The 19,654-nt window shown below is 42.8% G+C and overlaps 1 long non-coding RNA gene and 1 pseudogene across 1 annotated transcript in view; both read right to left on the reverse strand.

Annotated features, from left to right (window-relative positions):
* The window catches only part of LOC148004638 (uncharacterized), a 266,612-nt gene that overhangs the window by 99,680 nt on the left and 147,278 nt on the right, over positions 1–19,654 (reverse strand). The window lies entirely within an intron of this gene.
* Positions 16,699–19,654, reverse strand: part of Taldo1-ps2 (transaldolase 1, pseudogene 2) — a 43,728-nt pseudogene continuing 40,772 nt past the window's right edge.

The raw sequence follows: 19,654 nt of genomic DNA on the forward strand, positions 1-19,654 counted from the left end.
ACGTCTAGAGGGGTCACTGCAGATACAAAAGCATGCTGAACTTTCTGTTCATTGAAATGATAAGATTCTATAGGCTAACCATTTCAGAGAAGAGACACCTGTTCTCAGGATGTGAAAAGGCACCTTGGGTGGGGGACCAAGAGGAATTGAACCCATTGTTTCCCTTGTTTGTTTCACCTTGAACGCACAGCTGCTTATGCTCCCCCCCCCCAGACACGTAAACATATAAACAAGGAATGTAGCACCCTTTAGTTCAGAGGTTCGAAACCTGTGGGCCTCGACCTCTTTGGGGAATCACATATCAGATATCCTGCATATTAGATATTTACATTATGAATCATAACAATAGCAAAGTTACAGTTATGAAGTAGCAATGAAATAATTTTATAGTCTGGGGTCCCCACAATAAGACGAACTGTATTAAAGACTTAGAGCATTAGGATGGTTGAGAACCATTGCAGTAGCCCATTCTAAGGAAGGGGTCACTCTTTGGTAACATTGGTCAATGCAGCATCCTCAGAGCAGGGAACCCTTTTGTAGCTGAGGGAGGGATCTGGTTCAAAAATAAGAGAACAATAAGCTTCCTACCAGGCTGCTTCTAAACCTTACTATTCTGCCCTGGACTGATAAAAGGCAGTGTATGTGGATGTGACCTGGATCCTGGACAGCCATCCTACCTTAGTTCTTTGGAATTTCACTCTGAAAAAGCAAGGCCTGTCTTTGACATTTAGGGGTTTAGGATGTCAGACTGAAAACATTCCCGGACTGGTGGTAATAATTCTGGCTTCTGTACCTATTTTAAAGAAGAATAGTAGATTCTCTTATATTCTTTTTGGTGTCTTCTTAGCTGCTACATGATTTAACGAAACATCTAGTTCCTCGTTTTTAAAGTGTATTCAGAGTTGGCATATGATTCTGGAATATTTACCAGAAACCCTGCCCATTTTTTCCAAAGGGCGTGGGCCAAACGCCCGTCATTAAAACCTGAAGTGATTGGATGGACATGAAGAAGAGGAATAGGCCTGCGTGCGAGAAAATAACTGTCTGAGATTTCCTGGGTCTCAAACAATGAGGCAGCTGCTTTCCTATAAACACATGATTATTATTATTTCTACCTAGACAGCTTGATAGCAGGCATTATCTTCTCTCTGAGTGTCTTATCAAGTTCTGGCTGTGTGAGCGTGGGTGATAAGGGGTAAGAAATGTCACCCATGGGACTGTCGAGGACTATTTCCATGCACAGCAGCCAGTGTCTCGGAACTGAAAGGGAGTCCTATTGTTCACTCAGGCCCTCCCTCTTCTGACTACGCCAGGAGTGAAGGAAAGAAGATGGGGCTGCTATTGTGTGGGGGATTGAAATTTCATTACTCTCAGTTGCACGTCAAGCAGCCTTGATTTTTGAAAAGCAGGATCATCGTGGAATATCTTTGAAGGGAGAGAAGAAGAATAAAATGAGCTCAGAGCTTCTCAGAACTGTGAGGCGGGGTGAAAAAAAAAAAAGAGAATGTGGCATTCTCAAATATCGGGACTTAAGACCCGAGACACATGAGCCCCAGAGTGCCTGAGCACTATCCCTAGCTACAGTGTGGGATCCAGTTCTTAATGTATACTCTCTGTCCTGGACCACTCATCAGAAAAGTCAGGTTTTCAGATTGCCGTTTCATTGTTTCTGTCTCAGACTGAGTTCTGGGAAGGAATTAATCTGCTCTTGCAATTAAACTTAATTATGGGTGTTCTGCCTCTGAATATTTGAGAGGAAAAAAAATACAATCTCTTTCTATTTTTGTTTCACCTTTTTAGTTTTCTAGCCTTATATTTTCTTTGAGAAAACGTGACGTCAGGAAGAAGAGAAAAATGTGACAAAGTCGTGCTATGTTCATATAGCGTTCCCTATAAAGTGTGCAAACCCTTGAGTCATCTTGGTGCAGTGTTACGGTTACGTTGATGTTTCAATGCAGGCTACTTGGGAAAGAACCAACTCGACCCCCCTACCCCCACCCCCACCATTTTAAATCACTGTGGTAAGTGGAATTTCAAATGGATAAGATACTTCGCTCTTAAACCAACACAAATGAAATCTTAGCCATGGAGTTGCTGAGATAGGGAAAGAATCAGGTTGAGGAAGAAAGGCCAAAGAGAAGGCACAAAGTGGCAAGGGCCATGTGGGGAAGGACACAATGGCTTTGGCCCCTCCTGACATGTGACTGCAGGGCGGGGGTCTCCCATCTGTGTTCCTGTAGCAACCTTATCTGAAATGAGTATTGGGGACACACTTGTTAGTCGAGTTAGTGAAAAGAAGCAGGCTATCAGTGTTGAGATACGGGAGGAATGCTATGTCAACTAGGGAGATTACTTCCTGTTGTTTGAGACGGTGTCTCTCTATGGGGCTGAGTCTGGCCTGGAATTTGTAATCGTTTGAATCAGCCTCTCTAATGTGGTAGGGTTACAGGTGTGTACCACCATGCCTGCCTCAACTATTCTGGTTTCTTCAGCCCTTAAGAATTTACCAGGAGGCCTAGATCGACAACTATTAAACGCTTTTAAAAAGATACTAATTTATTATCTTTAAAGAACATTTTAAATGTATGCCTTGACAATTTTATCCATGCCTACAGTGTAGATGAATACCCACCAAATCCCTCCCCATCCTTTATCAAATAACAGTAGTGTGTTCACCCTAGGACTTTCCCAGACACTGGCTTTTGAGCAAGTTTATACTGCCAGATACAAACCCGCCTGGGGGACTGGCCTTGAAGCCAATCAGAAAGTGGTTGGTTGACCCCACAATAGTCATGCGAGTATTGCATCACTGGGTGTATCTTGCCTGGCGGGTTAGTCTTGTTGCATGGAGAGGCCCCAGGTAAGTAAGGTTGCTATTGGTAATTCTCCCCCAGCAGCCTGGGTAGCATCTTAGGGCACTATGAAATCTATCATCAGAGAAAAGATTTCAGCTTGATTTCTCTCAGCCCTATAACCATAGTGCATGGTGTCTTTAGCAGTATGGTATTACCATTTGGTTATTGCGAATAACCGAGAGCAGAGCCGAGAGCTTGTGTTGTTTTGGGGCATCAACAACTGACAGGGAGGTATCTTATGCCCAACACTGGGATTTTTGTTCAATAACCCATGCCTTCTCGTGGACAATCATTTATTGTCCACTCCTGTAGCTCACCCCCATCCAAACTCTTTTTTCTTTTTTTTTTTTTCTTTTTTTTTCGGAGCTGGGGACCGAACCCAGGACCTTGCGCTTCCTAGGCAAGTGCTCTACCACTGAGCTAAATCCCCAACCCCCAAACTCTTTTTTCTTATATTTTTGATTGTGAGCCCAGTCTTCAAGGGTCGATCCATCTCTCCAGCTTAAACTCCTTCTTTTCAAAAACTATATTTTTAAATTAATCACCTTACAAAATAGTGGCCTTTCATACATCTTTAAAACCATTACATTCTTGTTGTTAGTGAATCCACTCCATCTTCTCTCTGCTCTACTGCCTTGTTTCATTCCCCCTTAAACTCTTAACCCTTAGCAGCATTCATTTCTTCTTCTTCTTCTTCTTCTTCTTCTTCTTCTTCTTCTTCTTCTTCTTCTTCTTCTTCTTCTTCTTCTTCTTCTTCTTCTTCTTCTTCTTCTTCTTCTTCTTCTTCTTCTTCTTCTTCTCTTCCTCTTCCTCCTCCTCCTCCTCCTCCTCCTCTTTGGATATATTTTTCATTTACACATTAAATGTTATCCTCTTTCCCGGTTTCCCCTCCAGAAACCTGCTATCCCAGCCCCCCCCCATCCCCTGCTTCTATGAGGGTGCGCTCTCACCCACCTACCCATTCCCTCCCACCTCGCTGCCCTGACATTACCCTACACCAGGGCATCCAGCCTTTACAGGGCCAAGGGCTTCTTCTCCCACTGATGGACAACAAGGCCATCCTCTGCTACATATGCAGCTGGAGCCATAGGTCCATCCCTGTGTACTCTTTGGTTGGTGGTTTAGTCCCTGGGAGCTCTGGGGTGGGGGGGAGTCTGGTTGGTTGATATTGTTGTTCTTCCTATGGGGTTGCAAACCCCTTCCCTTTCCTCATTTCTTTCTCTAACTCCTCCATTGGAGACCCTTTTTTCAGTTCAATGGTTGGCTGCAAGCATCTGCCTCTGTATTTGTCAGGCTCTGACAGAGCCTCTCAGGAGACAGCTATATCAGGATCCTGTCAGTATGCACTTCTTGGCATCCGCAATAGTGTCTGGGTTTGGTATCTGTATATGGGCTGGATCCCCAGGTGGAGCGGTCTCTGGATGACCTTTCCTTTAGTCTTTCTTCCAATATGGAGATATTTTCTCCTGTGGGTATTTTGTTCTCCCTTCTAAGAAGGTCTGAAGCATCCACACTTTGGTCTTTCTTCTTCTTGAGCTTCATGTGGTTTGTGAATTCTACCTTGGTAACCTGAGCTATTGGGCTAATATCCACTTATAAGTAAGCGCATATCATGTATGTTCTTTTGTGACTGGGTGACCTCACTCAGGATGATATTTTCTAGTCCCATCCATTTGCCTATGAATTTCATGAAGTCATTGTTTTTAATAGCTGAGTAGTACCTTATTATGTAAATGTGCCACAGTTTGTATATCCATTCCTCTGTTGAAGGACAGCTGGGTTCTTTTCAGCTTCTGGCTATTATAAGTAAGGCTGCTCTGAACATAGTGGAGCATGTGTCTTTGTTGTATGTTGGGGCATCATTTGGGTATATGCCCAGGAGTGGTGGTATAGCTGGGTCCTCAGGTAGTACTATGTCCAATTTTCTGAGGAACCTCCAGACTGATTTCCTGAGTCATTATACTGGCTTTCAATCCCACCAACAATGGAGGAGTGTTCCTCTTTTTCCACATCCTCAAAAGCATCTGTCTTTACCTGAACTTTTTATCTTAGCATTTTGACCGATATAAGGTGTAATCTCAAGGTTGTTTTGATTAGCATTTCCCTGATGACTAAGGATGTTGAACATTTCTTTAGGTACTTCTAGCCATTCCATATTCCTCAGCTGAGACTTCTTTGTTTGGCTCTGTACACCATTTTTTAATAATGTTATTTGATTCTCTGGAGTCTAGCTTCTTGAGTTCTTTGTATATATTGGATATTGGGCCTCTATCAGATGTAGGATTGGTAAAGATTTTTTCCCAATTTATTGGTTGCTATTTTGCCTACTGACACTCTTCTTTGCCTTACAGAAACTTTGCAATTTTATGAGGTCGCATTTGTCAATTCTTGATGTTAGAGCATAAACCATTGGTGTTCTGTTCAGGAAATTTACCCCAATGCCCATGTGTTTGAGGTTCTCCCCACTTTCTCTTCCATTAGTTTGAGTGTATCTGGTTTTATGTGGAGGTCCTTGATCTACTTGGACTTGAGTTTTGTACAAGGCAATCAGAATGGATCGATTTGCATTCTTCTACATGCTGACCTCCAGTTGAACCAGCACCGTTTGTTAAAAATGCTATCTTTTTCCCCCCACTGGATGGTTTTAGCTCCTTTGTCAAAGATTAAGTAACCATTCATGTGTAGGTTTATTTCTGGGCCTTTAATTCTATTCCATTGATCTACCTGCCTGTCTCTGTACCCTTTGTGATTTCTTTATTGTTTCTACTTCCATTTTTAGATCCTGGATGGTTTTGTTGAATTTCTTCACCTGTTTGCTTGTGTTTTCTTGTAATTCTTTAAGGGATTTTTGTGTTTCTACTTTAAGGGCTTCTACCTGTTTACCTGTGTTGTCCTATATTTCTTTAAGGGAGTTATTTATGTCCATGTTAAAGTCCTCTAACATCATCATGAGATGTGATTTTAAATCTAAATCTGGCTTTTCTGGTGTGTTGTGGTATCCAGAACTTGCTGTGGTGGGAGAAGTGATTTCTGATGACGTCAAGTGGCCTTGGTTCCTGTTGCTTAGGTTCTAGCACTTTCCTCTCAACATCTGCTTATCTCTGGTGTTAGCTGGTCTTGCTGTCTCTGACAGCGGCTTGACCCTCCTGTAAGTCTGGGTGTCAGCATTCCTGGGAGACCAGCTCTCTCCTGGGGAGGCTTTAGGTTTCAAGAGCTGTGGCACGGGGTTAGCTGTTGGTGCAGACAGAAAGTAGAATGATCCTGTCTCAGACTGCTCCTCGGTTCCTGTATCCTGAGGGCTCTGGGCAAGTCCCTCAGAGCAGAAGTAGTGGTCTTTCCTGAGCTCTCAGGTGTGTCATCACTCCTGGGAGACCAGCTCTCTCCAGGCAGGATCTGGGTTCAGGGTTAGTTCTGGGTGCAGATAGAAGCCAGAAGACCCTTTCTTCCACTTTAATACCACATGCTTCACCCCTCACTCTCTGGATCTCCAACTTCTAAACACATTTGATTATCTGGAGATCTTGTTAAAACTCCTAATTGAACCAGTCTGCTTTGGATATGGTCCAAATTTTCTCATTTATCAATCCCCTTTAAACTCAGTACACACAATACATTCTGACAACAGTACCTTGTAGCAGTTGTATTGACCTGTATATAGGTTGAGATACCTTTTGATGGGGTGGTCAAATATCAGTTATCTTGAACATCAGATATTTGTATTATGATTCATAGTAGTAGGAAAATAAAAGTTATGAAGTAACAATGAGAATAATATGGCTGGGGGTCTCTACAGCATGATGAATTGCATTAAAGGGTCACAACATTAGGAAAGTTGAGAGCCACTGCCTTAGAGTGATACACAGCACGGGGCAGAGTTGGATGTGAGGTTTAGTTCCTCACTGATTTTAAGACTTTGCCAACTTTAGTCTTACCATCCCTATCCTGTGTTGATTAGAGCTTTGTAATTCTCCAAAGTTTCATAGCCTTCATATTTTAAAACAAACAAAAAGAAATCTTTGGGAACAACCAGTCTAAGTCTCTTTTACAACCCATAGGGATGTTGACTTGCTCCCTGCTGGAGTTTATGGGTAATTTGGAGTGATTAAACTGCACTTCAGCTGCTTCTCTGACTTCTACTACAGTAATTTTCCCTCTACTAGCTCTCTTCTCATTATTAATTATTTTATAGAATACCTACAATTTGGGTGATGCAATTTCAAGCGCTGGGAGAAGATGCGTAAATTATTATAATTTATCACAGAACCACTTACTTGAGTAACATGCTTCAAGGTGACACCACAATCGATGTAGTGTGTAATGTGTGCACGTCGATACACTTGCCTGTCCCTCTTAGTGATATAACACATGTAGAGTTAAGAGGGGACACTTGCTAAGATGATTCAGTCCTCCAACTACCTCTGTCCATCCACTCGCTTTGTTATATAGATATAAGCTAAGGCTTATAAAAGCAGATGGTATTTCATTCTTCAGTCCCTGGGTCTCTAGGTTAGTTGCACGACTTGCTACATCCAATAGATTGCCTCAGAAGGAAGAAAATGTCAGTTGTAAGTTCTCAGACTCCTGATAATGTCAAAAGAACAAGCTGGGAGCCAGGCAGTGGTGACATATATTTTTAATTCCAGCACTTGGAAGGCAGATTTCTGAGTTTGAGGCCAGCCTGGTCTACAGAGCAGTACCAGGACAGTCAACACTCAACAGAGATACTTTCTCTCAGGGGAGAACGGGGGGTTGTGCTGGGGATTATCTTTCAGAAAGTACAGGATAAAAAATATGACGAACACTGTCTCGATGGAAGCCAATCTAGACAAATCTGTAGTTGACTACCCTTCAGTGTACCTCTAAGCACAGACACCCAAAGTGAGCCGATAACTTAATGTCTCAGATGTCCTATAGGCTTTCAAGGAGCAGTCAGTGCCTAACAAAGTCACTTCATTTCAGGTGCTTTGTTCTGCAGTGTGACAGCCTTCTGAATTTAGAGCTGTACCCATTAAATGATTCCGATTGGGGTTCTACTTGCACGACAGGAGGTCAGATATCCTGGGGAAACCTTACAGGCTCTATGATTTCTTCCATTATTTTGAGTTATGGGAAGGAGTTAGCTCATATTATTTTCACTTTATTGGTAGTGGGACAACATTTTCCACACAGGAAGGGAATTCTAAGCATTCCTTACCTCAAAGAAGCATAAGAGATGAGAATAAGATCTGAGAGTGGAAAAGAAATATTTTAATTCTGACTTCAACATTTCTGTTTGTTTCCTCAAGATTAAGGCATTATTCTTTTTTTTTTTTTTCTTTTTTTTTTTTTTTTTTTTTTTTCGGAGCTGGAGACCGAACCCAGGGCCTTGCGCTCGCTAGGCGAGCGCTCTACCGCTGAGCTAAATCCCCAACCCCAAGGCATTATTCTTAATAAATAAACAACACCCATAGCTACCTGCCCCTCTCAACTGTGTTTATGAAAGGGCACAGGTGCAATAAATATAACATTTCTCCGCACTGTGCCGTATTAATGGCGCTATTTTTGAACACTTTCCTCAATTCCTTTATTTTTGTGTTTTAGTTTTTAAATTCTGTCTCACAGAGAAGTTAAGGCTGGCAAAGAACTTTGAATCCTCCTGCCTCGGGCTCCTGAGTGCTGAGATTCTACACAGCTATCACCAAAACCTTCACTTTAAAAAAAAATTTAATAGTAGCTAGTGCTTTAGAAATTATGATTCCCTTTATAATATAGCGTCTACTGTACACACATTTCTCTGTTTTTACTCTGCCTTTGTATATATTCTCCCATTAGCTTCTCCACCAATGCTCTGAAAATCATTTTACTTTTCTCATCTTGCATGTGAAGAACCTCTGGTACTTCAAATGAGGAGGAGTGAAGGGTCCATGAGGCTGAGAGCATGGACACATTGTCCCAAGAAGGAACGCTGGCATATTGGGGTGGTCTTCATCTGAGCCTAACTTGGCTACTAAATCAATCATTAGCTTTTACCATGCCATATAAAAGTAGCCGGTATTAATTTTTCATTCACCCTAACACTTTACAACATCTAGTGTTTATAAAATTTGGTTAATTTTCTTCCTAGAGACTTCTTTCTTAGACATAGTCTTGCCATATAGTTCAATCTGGGATTCAATTTGTACTAATCCTGCCACAGCCTCCCAAATGCTGGGGTTATAGGTGTGTACCACTATTTCTGGCTCTGAGAAAAAAAGTTTCTGATATAATGATAGTTTCCTGTATCCCTGGCTCTCAGATGGAGGGTAGTCTTGAACTCTTGGTCATCTTGGGCGCTGGGATTACTGTGCTGAAGACTGAACAAGGATTTCATATCTGCTAGGAAAACACTGTACCAGACTGGGCTACCACCCCAGGACTGTTTGCATGTGTGATATACAAGTGTATGGTGTGCAAGTGTTTATGCATGTTCATGTGTGTGTGGGTGCACATGCATGGACCTGTGTGTGTATATGGAGGCATTAAATCAATGTTCGATGCTTGTCTTAGTCTCTTTCCACTTTATATAATGAGGCAAGGCCCCTCACTGACCCTGGAGCTCACTGCTTCCAGTTTCTGCTAGTCTAGCCCCCTTGCTTGCTCTTGGGATTCTTGGCCTCTACTTTCTACAGGATGGGGCAGCATCATGCCTATCCAGCTTCCTTGTGGATTTCATTCCTTATGCCACACATTGCACCTGCTGAGCCATCCCTCTATATCTCTGAGACATTTTGAAAAGAAGCAAAAGAAATGAGAGCTACTCTGAAATTTGGCTTAGGATTATTTTAACTCTCCCTTTTGTGCATTTGATGATGTTAATGGACTAACATTAACATCTGGATCAAGTCAAGCATTTTTCTTTTTTATGATTATGAGGCTTCTGATGACGAAGATACTGGGTGCAGTAAGATTCTACCTGAAATGCCTAGGATGAGCTAAGTATGTGGTAAACACTGTTTGGCCCCTCATTGAACTAAGTTTCACTCACAAGTTAGGCTGAGTCTCGCAAATAAGCCCATTTCTCTGTTCGCCTTAATTTTGAGCACAGTAGTTAATTTGATCATTTCTTATAACTGTTCCAATTGCATCATACCTTGACTATGTGAAAGGAAGTTGTGGTGGTGGCTATAATTGCTGCTCTTTATCGAGATCTTACCAAACGAGTACTAACGTTCTGTGTGTTTCACTTGGTTTAGCTCCTGTATGTTTCACAAGGCTCCATTAAGATGAGATCTATTATTATCTATTATTATCCTGTTTTATAGATGTGGGAACTGAGGCAGAGAAAGATTAAATGGGCTGTCCAGAGTCAATAAAACTACAAAGAGACTGAGTTGGACTGGAAGGACATATCTAACTCTATGACACTATAATCTGGTTACAGACAGACTTTCTTTTTGTTTGTTTGTTTATTTTTATTATTTTTGATTAGGTGTATGAATGTGTGACTATGCTAACTGCTAGTTCCCCCGGGGGTGTCTGGTGTGGAAATAAGGCCACCTCACATGCAAATTGTGAGGAAGAGGTCACACCTGATCCAACACTTTGGCTTTAACAAAAAAGGGGAGAAATTTGGTTACAGACAAAGGCAGAGACAAGGACGAGGATAGAGGCCAGTGACATTTTATACACCAAAGAATGCCAGAAATCGCCAGAAAACCACCAGAAGCCAGAAGAGAAGATATCACATATATTCTCCCTTCAGGAAACCCAGAAGAAACTATCTTTCTAATACTGTGGTCTTGAGTTGGTAGCCTCGACAACTAGCAATACATTTCTGTATAGACACCTTGTTAGCATGGCCCTATCATCTAAACACAGTGCCAAAGATTTCTCAAGTTGGGTAGATTTTTCTGAGAATAGCGAGGGTTTGGAGGGGACACCTGTAGGGTTACTGTAGGGTCCCTGGAGGGGACACCTGTAGGGTTACTGTAGGGTCCCGCATCAGCTCCGCCACAGGGCTTGGCCACTTGGGGAGTCAGGACGCAAGAAGTTGATGGTGCTTACCCCACACCACTGCTGGGCAGGTATCTGTCTGTGGGAAGTCGGGGGACACTGCTCCGGGGTGGGGAAGCACAGTCTGAGTGTGGGACACAGCTGGAGCTGGCTCGGGGGTCCCCAGACCTGCAAGGAGGCTGGGCATCTGGTTCTCAGGAGCTAGATCTAGCCTGGGGCAGAGGAGGGGAAAGAGGGGGAGGCTCTGGCTGGTCCCTCGGGGGTAGTTCTTGGCTTGATGGTGGCAGGCTGCAGGCTTGATGGTAGAGGTGACTGAGAGCACAAGGAGGCCTTCTACAGAGATTAAATGGCGGCTCTGTAGGTGACGGGCTTCTCTACAGCTCCCCATGGCAGATCCTAGCGAATAGAGGCAGTCTATGGCTTTAAGGCATTTGTTGTCGTGGCAGAAAGTAGTTGTCGTGGCAGAAAGTAGATGAGTAAAACCGTACCCTACTTCTCAGGGTGAGCCTGAGATTAAATACCTTTTGCAGGGAGGAATGTCTGGGAAGAAAAGGTGATTGGCTAAGCCTCCAGGTCTTTGGGTACCTCATTATACTGGGGATCTGTGTTGAGCCTACATGACTTGTGGTCATGTCCTCCACCTGTAGAGGGACTTGGGACGTTGCCTTTACGTGACTAATGGCCACGAATCTATGGAGGGCTGTGACTAGTGACAGGGCCTGGTTTTCCAGGAATCAGGCGAAATGCCTACTGTCCCTTTCAGGGTAACCAGGGTTTCAAACCTCCTCGACCGGGAACCAGGGTGCCTTTCACTGACCCACACATACCACAGGAGGGGATCACACCATGCATCTCACAGTATCACTTAGTTAAATTCTCTATCCCTATCTCCCTCCCCCATTCCTCCCTCCATCTTTTCTTTCCTCTATCCCTTCCTTCCTCTTTACTCTCTCATTCATCTATACTTTCCTTCCTGTATATACAGGAATATGTGCATATGTGGTGCGTGCGTGTGTGCGTGTGTGCGTGTGTGTATGTGTGTGTGTGTGTGTGTGTGTGTGTGTGTGTGTGTGTATGTGCACATTTGGAAGACAGAGGTCAACCTAGGGTCTCACTCTACCTCAGTCAGAGGCAACCTTTTTTGTCTTTTGTTATCGTTGTTGTTTTGTTTTTTATTTTTTGAGATGTTTTTGCTTATTTGTTTGTTTGTTTTTGACTGGGACCCTGTGGATGCATATGTTTCTTTTTCTCAGTCAAGGGTCACAAGCATGCTGGTGACTAAACTCAGGTCCCTAAATCTTTTTTAAAGATCTATTTATTTTATAAATATGAGTACACTGTAGCTGTCTTCAGATACATCAGAAGAGGGCATTGGAACCCATTGCAGGTGGTTCTGACCCACCATCTGATTGCTAGAAATTGAACTTCTAGAAAAACAGTCTGTGCTCTTAACCACCGAACCATTTCTCCCGCCGCCAGGTCCTCAATTTTGTGCTGCAAACCTTTTCAGGCCTGAGCTATCTACACAGGCCCCCATCCTGTTCTCCATTCTCTCACCTCATCTCCTATACCTTAGGTTAGTTCCCGTGGTATCTATACTCCAACTTGTCTTGCTGTTTTTCAGACCAGGTTTTTCCTTCCTTTGAAGTTGCAACATCAAGTAACATCCAGGTCTTGGCCTCAGCTTCCAGCCTAACCTTTAATCAAACTACACATCGGACACAAACAGTCCATTCACTTGCAGAGATTCCTGTACAGAATGTTACAGCCAAAATATTTTCTAGATGGACGGGTTTCAAAACTTTGCTTTGCTCCTGACTAGCTAAATGGGTTCATTTCCCTCTTGAAAAAACAGGCAGAACCTAAGAGTCAGCCATCCTTTTTAAGTTGCCTGGAGAGCTCCTGCCTCTGTTCATTCATCTACCCTGTAAATGCTCATCCAGTGCGTCCTAAATAGAAGGAAGCACTTTTGGGTGGGGGGGGCAGGGTGGTGACATTGAGCACAACAGACAAAATCTTGGTCCTCCTAGAATTTGCTTTCTATTGGAAGAGACTGATGGGTAGAATGAAGAAAAATGATACAGCAGAGGCTACAGGGGTCAGGGGTTATCATCTGAGAATGAGCGGAAGCTCTTCTAAGGAAGGGTCATGTGGATAGAGATAGGACTAAATAATAGCGTTTTCTGAATCTCGTAAGAAGGGGAACTCTTTGTGGAGGCAAGACTTGGTTTTATTTACACTTTCCAGTAAGACTCAGGATTTCCGGTCTCTTGAAGATGATTGTTTATGGAGAAGAGGGTTGTGAATGCCGAACAATCACTGGAAAGTCTTGTCTGGCTTAGGGAAGGGGAAAGGACAATATTTGCCTGGAATTTAATCAGAAGAGACAGCACTGAAAGTTCCTCTTAACTCCAGGCATTTGATGTCCCAGTGCCCTTTCAGCCAAGACATACACACATCCCTTGGCCACTGTGTTTTTTTGTGGCTTGCAGTTTCATTGGTCAAATATATTTCAGTCTTTGATTCATAGCGGGGGACTTAGTCAGCTTGTTTTTCCTCCCGAAGCTTGGTGAACAGGAACGATGGTAGCTGTCTGCTGAATATTCCTTTAACTGTCTGCAGCAGATCTTGAAGGCCAAGAAGATCAAAAGAGCACAGAGTTCTGAGACAGTGCTTCAGTCAGGTACAATCCAGGGGTTTCATTTTACACTAATTCATGGAGGGAATTCATATTTTATCAGTGAATCATAAATGAGGTGAAGCAGAGGCTCTTGTAGTTTCTTGGGAATTGAAAAGGGGGGACTTGCGTATTTGTTCAAATTGTAGTTATGCTGTTGATCTAATGTTCCATTATGAGCCAATAACCAATTGCCTGTCCAAACCAATGATAAAAATAAATGCTGACCATACATATGCTCACAAAAGTAACCCAAAACAGATGGATCTCATGTAAAAGAGGACAGAAATAAAAGAGAGTTATTTGTAATTTACACTTACTGAACAGTTTTACACTATATTGGTGCTGTCAGAACTTCTGGCTGGTCCGATGGTCCGCATACTGTCCCAACAGGCCCATGATGGAGTTGGAGAGCCAGGGACAGACACGGTAGCGGTGGAGATGGGAGCAGAGGGAGAATCTTAGTCTTCCCAGATGCATTGGGCTTTTACATCGCAGTGCCACATGGGAGTAACCAGAACTTAGCACACTTCTAATTATCTGACCAGTCTCAAAGTCCACCCCCCTCTCTTCCCTTTTCCTCTTTCTCAACAACTGTGATTTACCGCTGACATACTGAAGCACAGAAACCCACCCAGTCAGATACCAGACAGGGCTGTCTGAGACTCTAAAATTACCCATCCAATACGCCATTGATTAAAACCATCCGTGGGAGCCCATCCAGAAGTCCAGAGAGTTAGAACTGAGTATGGAATTCTCTTTTTAGACGGACATGTAAATTATGAATTTGATTTTTAATGAAAGGCATTTTAATATTTTATTTCTCAGTCTGGCAAGAAGTAATAACTTCAAGATGGGAAGTAGGTACCTCTCCCTCCTCACTCAGCCATGGCAGGCACTGTTCCTTATGCCCATCACCGCTTCGGCACTTCGGTCTTGGTCTTAGAGTGCTTTACTCTACTGTACTTTAGCTGGCAACTGCCAAGTGGTAAGCATAGGCTGTGGTTGCTATCTCTGTAGAAGTGGCAGCATAGTGTTCTGTTAATTTATTCTGTATAGCAGCAGAAAGCTGGCGGCTTGTTTATGCATACAGTATATTCAATAGAAATATACTTAAAGTAATATAAGTGTTGACCTTGTTAGTCTTTGCTTGGTCAAAAATCAGTCTTAAAATGCACTATTTAGACCAGAAAAACCTATGATCATAGCATATCGTAGCACAAAACTCCCTAATGTTGAGGGTTCTCGAGCAGATTTTGACAATGGTTAGAGGTAGGACTACCATACAAAAACAGTTTTGAAAAGTATGGATACATACAGAAAGAAGCACAAGGGATACAATGAATTAGTTCCCTGTCAAAATAATTGTAATTTTACATTTAGTATTTATGGTCATGAAACATGCCTTACCTATAAGAAGAGTCTTCATTCACTGGTTTTATTTACATTAAATTAGGCATTGAGATGTTTCTACAAAAGGCAGAATGGGAACAATGGAGTGGAATTTTGAAGTCAAAGGCCTTTTTGCAAACCCCAGTGATGCTGGCCCACAGAAATTAGGGGAAATAATTCACTGTCTGAGAGCTTTGATTTCCTCTGGAGAATGGCTGGCAGTAACCAAGGGTAATGACATTTATCTTTTGAGCTTTTTGTGAGGATTTGGTGAGCAGCCATTTCTGGCAACACTGAAAAGTCCAAGACACTGACAGACATAGGTAATTTTAAATAAGAGACAAGCGAAATGCCTATAAAAAAAATCCATCCATACAATTTATCACTATAAATTGTTATTGTTATGAACATCTGTTTTAAATTTCAAGTAGAAGAATTTAAAGTTCAAGGTTTTCTATATTTTACATCTATATCATGCAGAGGCGACAGCATCAGAGGTAGGAAGCAACCTAAGGTAGTTCTAGTTCGTCGGAGTTTCTGGCTTGAGGTTATTTACTGTCCCCTTCTTGACACAGATTCAGCAGCGGCTGTGTTAGTCATCTCTTAGGAGAGGTGTGTGGTCACCATGGATCGGCCTGCGTGTCGCACGAGTGTAAGTGACGTGCTGTAGACTTCAGAAAGGGGAAGCAGTTCCCCATCCTCAGGCTTGTCTAAAATTAAGTTTCAATTTCAACCTGGTGTCTCTGTGGTTCAGCAATAGCCAAATAAACTACAATCTGTTTATTTAATGTTTAGTCTAGGCCAGTGGGCTGAATTGACAAAATACTCAATGGTTCTCCCACAGAAGAATTATATCCCTCACTGAATTCTTTCTCAATTCCATTTTCTTCTGAGTATTCATTAACCTGACGGATGCTCACTGTTTGTAACATCGAGAGCAGAGCTTAGATGTAGCTTATCCAATGTGAATGAGATGAACCACAAGAAGCCTCTGGAAGGCATGTAGCCATTAAATTAAAGCTCTCTCAGCCCTTTAAGAGGATTTTTACCAAAATGGTCTTTCACAGAATAAGGAAGACTACCTGTAGGGATCCCTGCGTGGAGCCTCACAGTCTTACCTCCCTCTGCCATGTTTCTCACTGATACTGTAATTGTTTCTTGTGTGTTTTTTTTTAAGGGGTAAAGGACCTGTGTCATTTAATATGCTGCCTGTACTTCTCAACCATGCTGGGCTATTACACGACTAGACAGTCCCCAGGCATAACTCCCGAGGCTTTATGGGATTGTCTTCTACAACCCAGAGTGTGACTGCATCACTCCAGTGTTTAGTTGGATTGTACTGGCTCCACAAGATAAGGACGCCTTTTCAGTCTTTGTCTTCTGAAGACTTTTCTTGGAACTAAAACTTGGATGACTAGAGATGCAGAAAAAAATACTGGCCGCCGTTGGGACTCTGTTTAAAGCTTATTACCTTGCACAAGGAAACTGAGTGTTTGTGGGTAATATTAGTCTTGATGCCTACCTGCTGATGGTGATGCTGGCCTCCAGTTTCTCTCTACCCTACTCTGTGGACTGGGATGAACAAATGGTTGAGAGATAATATAAACGATGTTTGAGTACTTTTTATTTCTGTAAATTTCATTTTTTTTGAAAAGCAACTGTTGGAACAAGTTAGACAAATTTCACATAAAATTGGAAGCCTTCTCTCCAATCCTAAAAAATACAAGATTTATCACAAGCCACGTGCAGTTAGGACCCAGCTCAAAGGCAGTGCAGGTCTGGGACCCAGCCTGAGGTTCTGTACTACTTTCCATTCTCAGCGCTGAGCATTTGTTCCATGAGCATCCTCTCTAACTTTCTGGCATCACTGGCAAACCTGCAGATCCAATGTGAACTTCTCTGTAGCCATTTGGTCCTCAGTGTGCAGCCAATGGAAGGCCGTCTCTCCAGATGTACATTCACCAAGTCACCGGCCTGGGCTGCTTTGATGAAAAGCACAGGGGTCAGTGTTGTATTATCCGGGAGCATCTCCCCAGGAACTTGGATGAGACAGTGGAGGAAATTGCCCCATGCCAGTGCATTGATCTCACCTATACTGAAGGAGGCGCCCATGACAATGGTCTTGTAGCCAAACTTCTTATAGTAGTTGTACATGTTGGTGACACTCTTTACCTCAGGGTCCTCCTGGGGCTCATGGCATTTCCTGTCTCTGTTTGCCACATGCGAGTCAAAGATGAATCCCACAAAGGGAGAGGAGATGAGAGTCACACCCGTTTCATTCCAAGCCAGTGGCCTAGGAAGAGTGAAGCAGTGTCATGTTGCAGTGGACGCCATGTTGCTCTTCTGGCTCCGTTCCAGCCTGAATTCCTTCCCAGGATAACTTGATGAGACTTCTACCCTTATTGATTCTAGATTCTTTGTAAAGCTTAATGAGGCATTAAGCTCGGGTCACTATTACATCCTTATTAAAGGAAAGCCTTGCATCCACTTCTGTGGACACACAGCCTGGAATCTTGTTTAGTATTTCTGTTCCAAAGAGCACAAAAAGTTTATCGATGGCATTTTTAATCCACTCCTCTTGTGACCCACTCGGTTCCTTGCTGTAGGCAATGGCCTCCTCCACTAGCTCTTGGTAGGCAGGCATCTCTGCTGCAGGCACGATCAGGAATGGGTTGGTGGTAGCATCCTGTGGCTTGTACTCATCACTGGCTGAAGTCAACCCTACTGGCTACCATGCTGGTGCGCTTGAGCTGGTTAAGGATGGACTCTATACTGTGGTCCTGACATGGTGCAGCATGTACAGCTGAAGAGGAAGCAAGAGCATGGCAACCCAAATCATCACAGATTTTACTCTCTGAAGTCACAAGAGAAAGTCAGATTGATTGAAACACGTGGAGGTGGGGAACACTTCTGTCCTCAATTTCCACGATCTTTTTTTCCCCATCGTCATTGTGCATGATGGGAATAGAAAAGATTATTTCCTGGCTTAGTGGAAAATGGCACTTTAGAGTTCTAATATTTCTTACAACACGAGATGTGTCAATTTACACCTCTCTTAGGCGAAAGAGAAACTGATCTGGATAAGTATTGGTATTTTTTTAATGAAAGTTTATAATTTATAAAATATACATTATTGTGAGACTGCTTCCTGGCTCCAGAGGCATTAGCTAAACATTGTAATTACAGTAAGATTTTTTCCTTAAAGAAATTAATAGTTATATAATTTTCCTAATTTGTAATATATTTCCCTATGGTTTTCTTTTATTTTTTAATTTTTGAGATTGTGTTTTTCTTTTTTTTTTGTCTTCTTGTTTTTTTTTTTTTATTAACTTGAGTATTTCTTATATACATTTCAAGTGTTATTCCCTTTCCCGGTTTCCGGGCAAAATCCCCCTCCCCCCTCCCCTTCCTTATGGGTGTTCCCCTCCCAACCCTCCCCCCATTGCCGCCCTCACCCCATAGTCTAGTTCACTGGGGGTTCAGTCTTAGCAGGACCCAGGGCTTCCCCTTGCACTGGTGCTCTTACTAGGATATTCATTGCTACCTATGGGGTCAGAGTCCAGGGTCAGTCCATATGTAGTCTTTAGGTAGTGGCTTAGTCCCTGGAAGCTCTGGTTGCTTGACATTGTTGTACTTTTGGGGTCTCGAGCCCCTTCCAGCTCTTCCAGTTCTTTCTCTGATTCCTTCAACGGGGGACCTATTCTCAGCTCAGTGGTTTGCTGCTGGCATTCGCCTCTGTATTTGCTGTATTCTGGCTGTGTCTCTCAGGAGCGATCTACATCCGGCTCCTGTCGGTCTGCACTTCTTTGCTTCATCCATCTTGTCCAATTGGGTGGCTGTATATGTATGGGCCACCTGTGGGGCAGGCTCTGAATGGGTGTTCCTTAAGTCTCTGTTTTAATCTTTGCCTCTCCCTTCCCAGCCAAGGGTATTCTTTTTCCTCATTTAAAGAAGGAGTGAAGCATTCACATTTTGATCATCCGTCTTGAGTTTCGTTTGTTCTAGGGATCTAGGGTAATTCAAGCATTTGGGCTAATAGCCACTTATCAATGAGTGCATACCATGTATGTCTTTCTGTGATTGGGTTAGCTCACTCAGGATGATATTTTCCAGTTCCAAACATTTGCCTACGAATTTCATAGACTCGTTGTTTTTGATAGCTGAGTAATATTCCATTGTGTAGATGTACCACATTTTCTGTATCCATTCCTCTGTTGAAGGGTATCTGGGTTCTTTCCATTTTCTGGCTATTATAAATAAGGCTGCGATGAACATAGTGGAGCACGTGTCTCTTTTATATGTTGAGGCATCTTTTGGGTATATGCCCAAGAGAGGTATAGCTGGATCCTCAGGCAGTTCAATGTCCAATTTTCTGAGGAACCTCCAGACTGATTTCCAGAATGGTTTTACCAGTCTGCAATCCCACCAACAATGGAGGAGTGTTTCCACATCCTTTCTCCACATCCTCACCAGCATCTGCTGTCACCTGAGTTTTTGATCTTAGCCATTGTCACTGGTGTGAGGTGAAATCTCAGGGTTGTTTTGATTTGCATTTCCCTTATGACTAAAGATGTTGAACATTTCTTTAGGTGTTTCTCAGCCATTCGGCATTCCTCAGCTGTGAATTCTTTGTTTAGCTCTGAACCCCATTTTTTAATAGGGTTATTTGTTTCCCTGCGGTCTAACTTCTTGAGTTCTTTGTATATTTTGGATATAAGGCCTCTATCTGTTGTAGGATTGGTAAAGATCTTTTCCCAAT

This window comes from Rattus norvegicus, chromosome 7, assembly GCF_021556685.1.
Source record: "Rattus norvegicus strain SHRSP/BbbUtx chromosome 7, alternate assembly SHRSP_T2T, whole genome shotgun sequence".
Classification (NCBI taxonomy): Eukaryota; Metazoa; Chordata; class Mammalia; order Rodentia; family Muridae; genus Rattus; species Rattus norvegicus.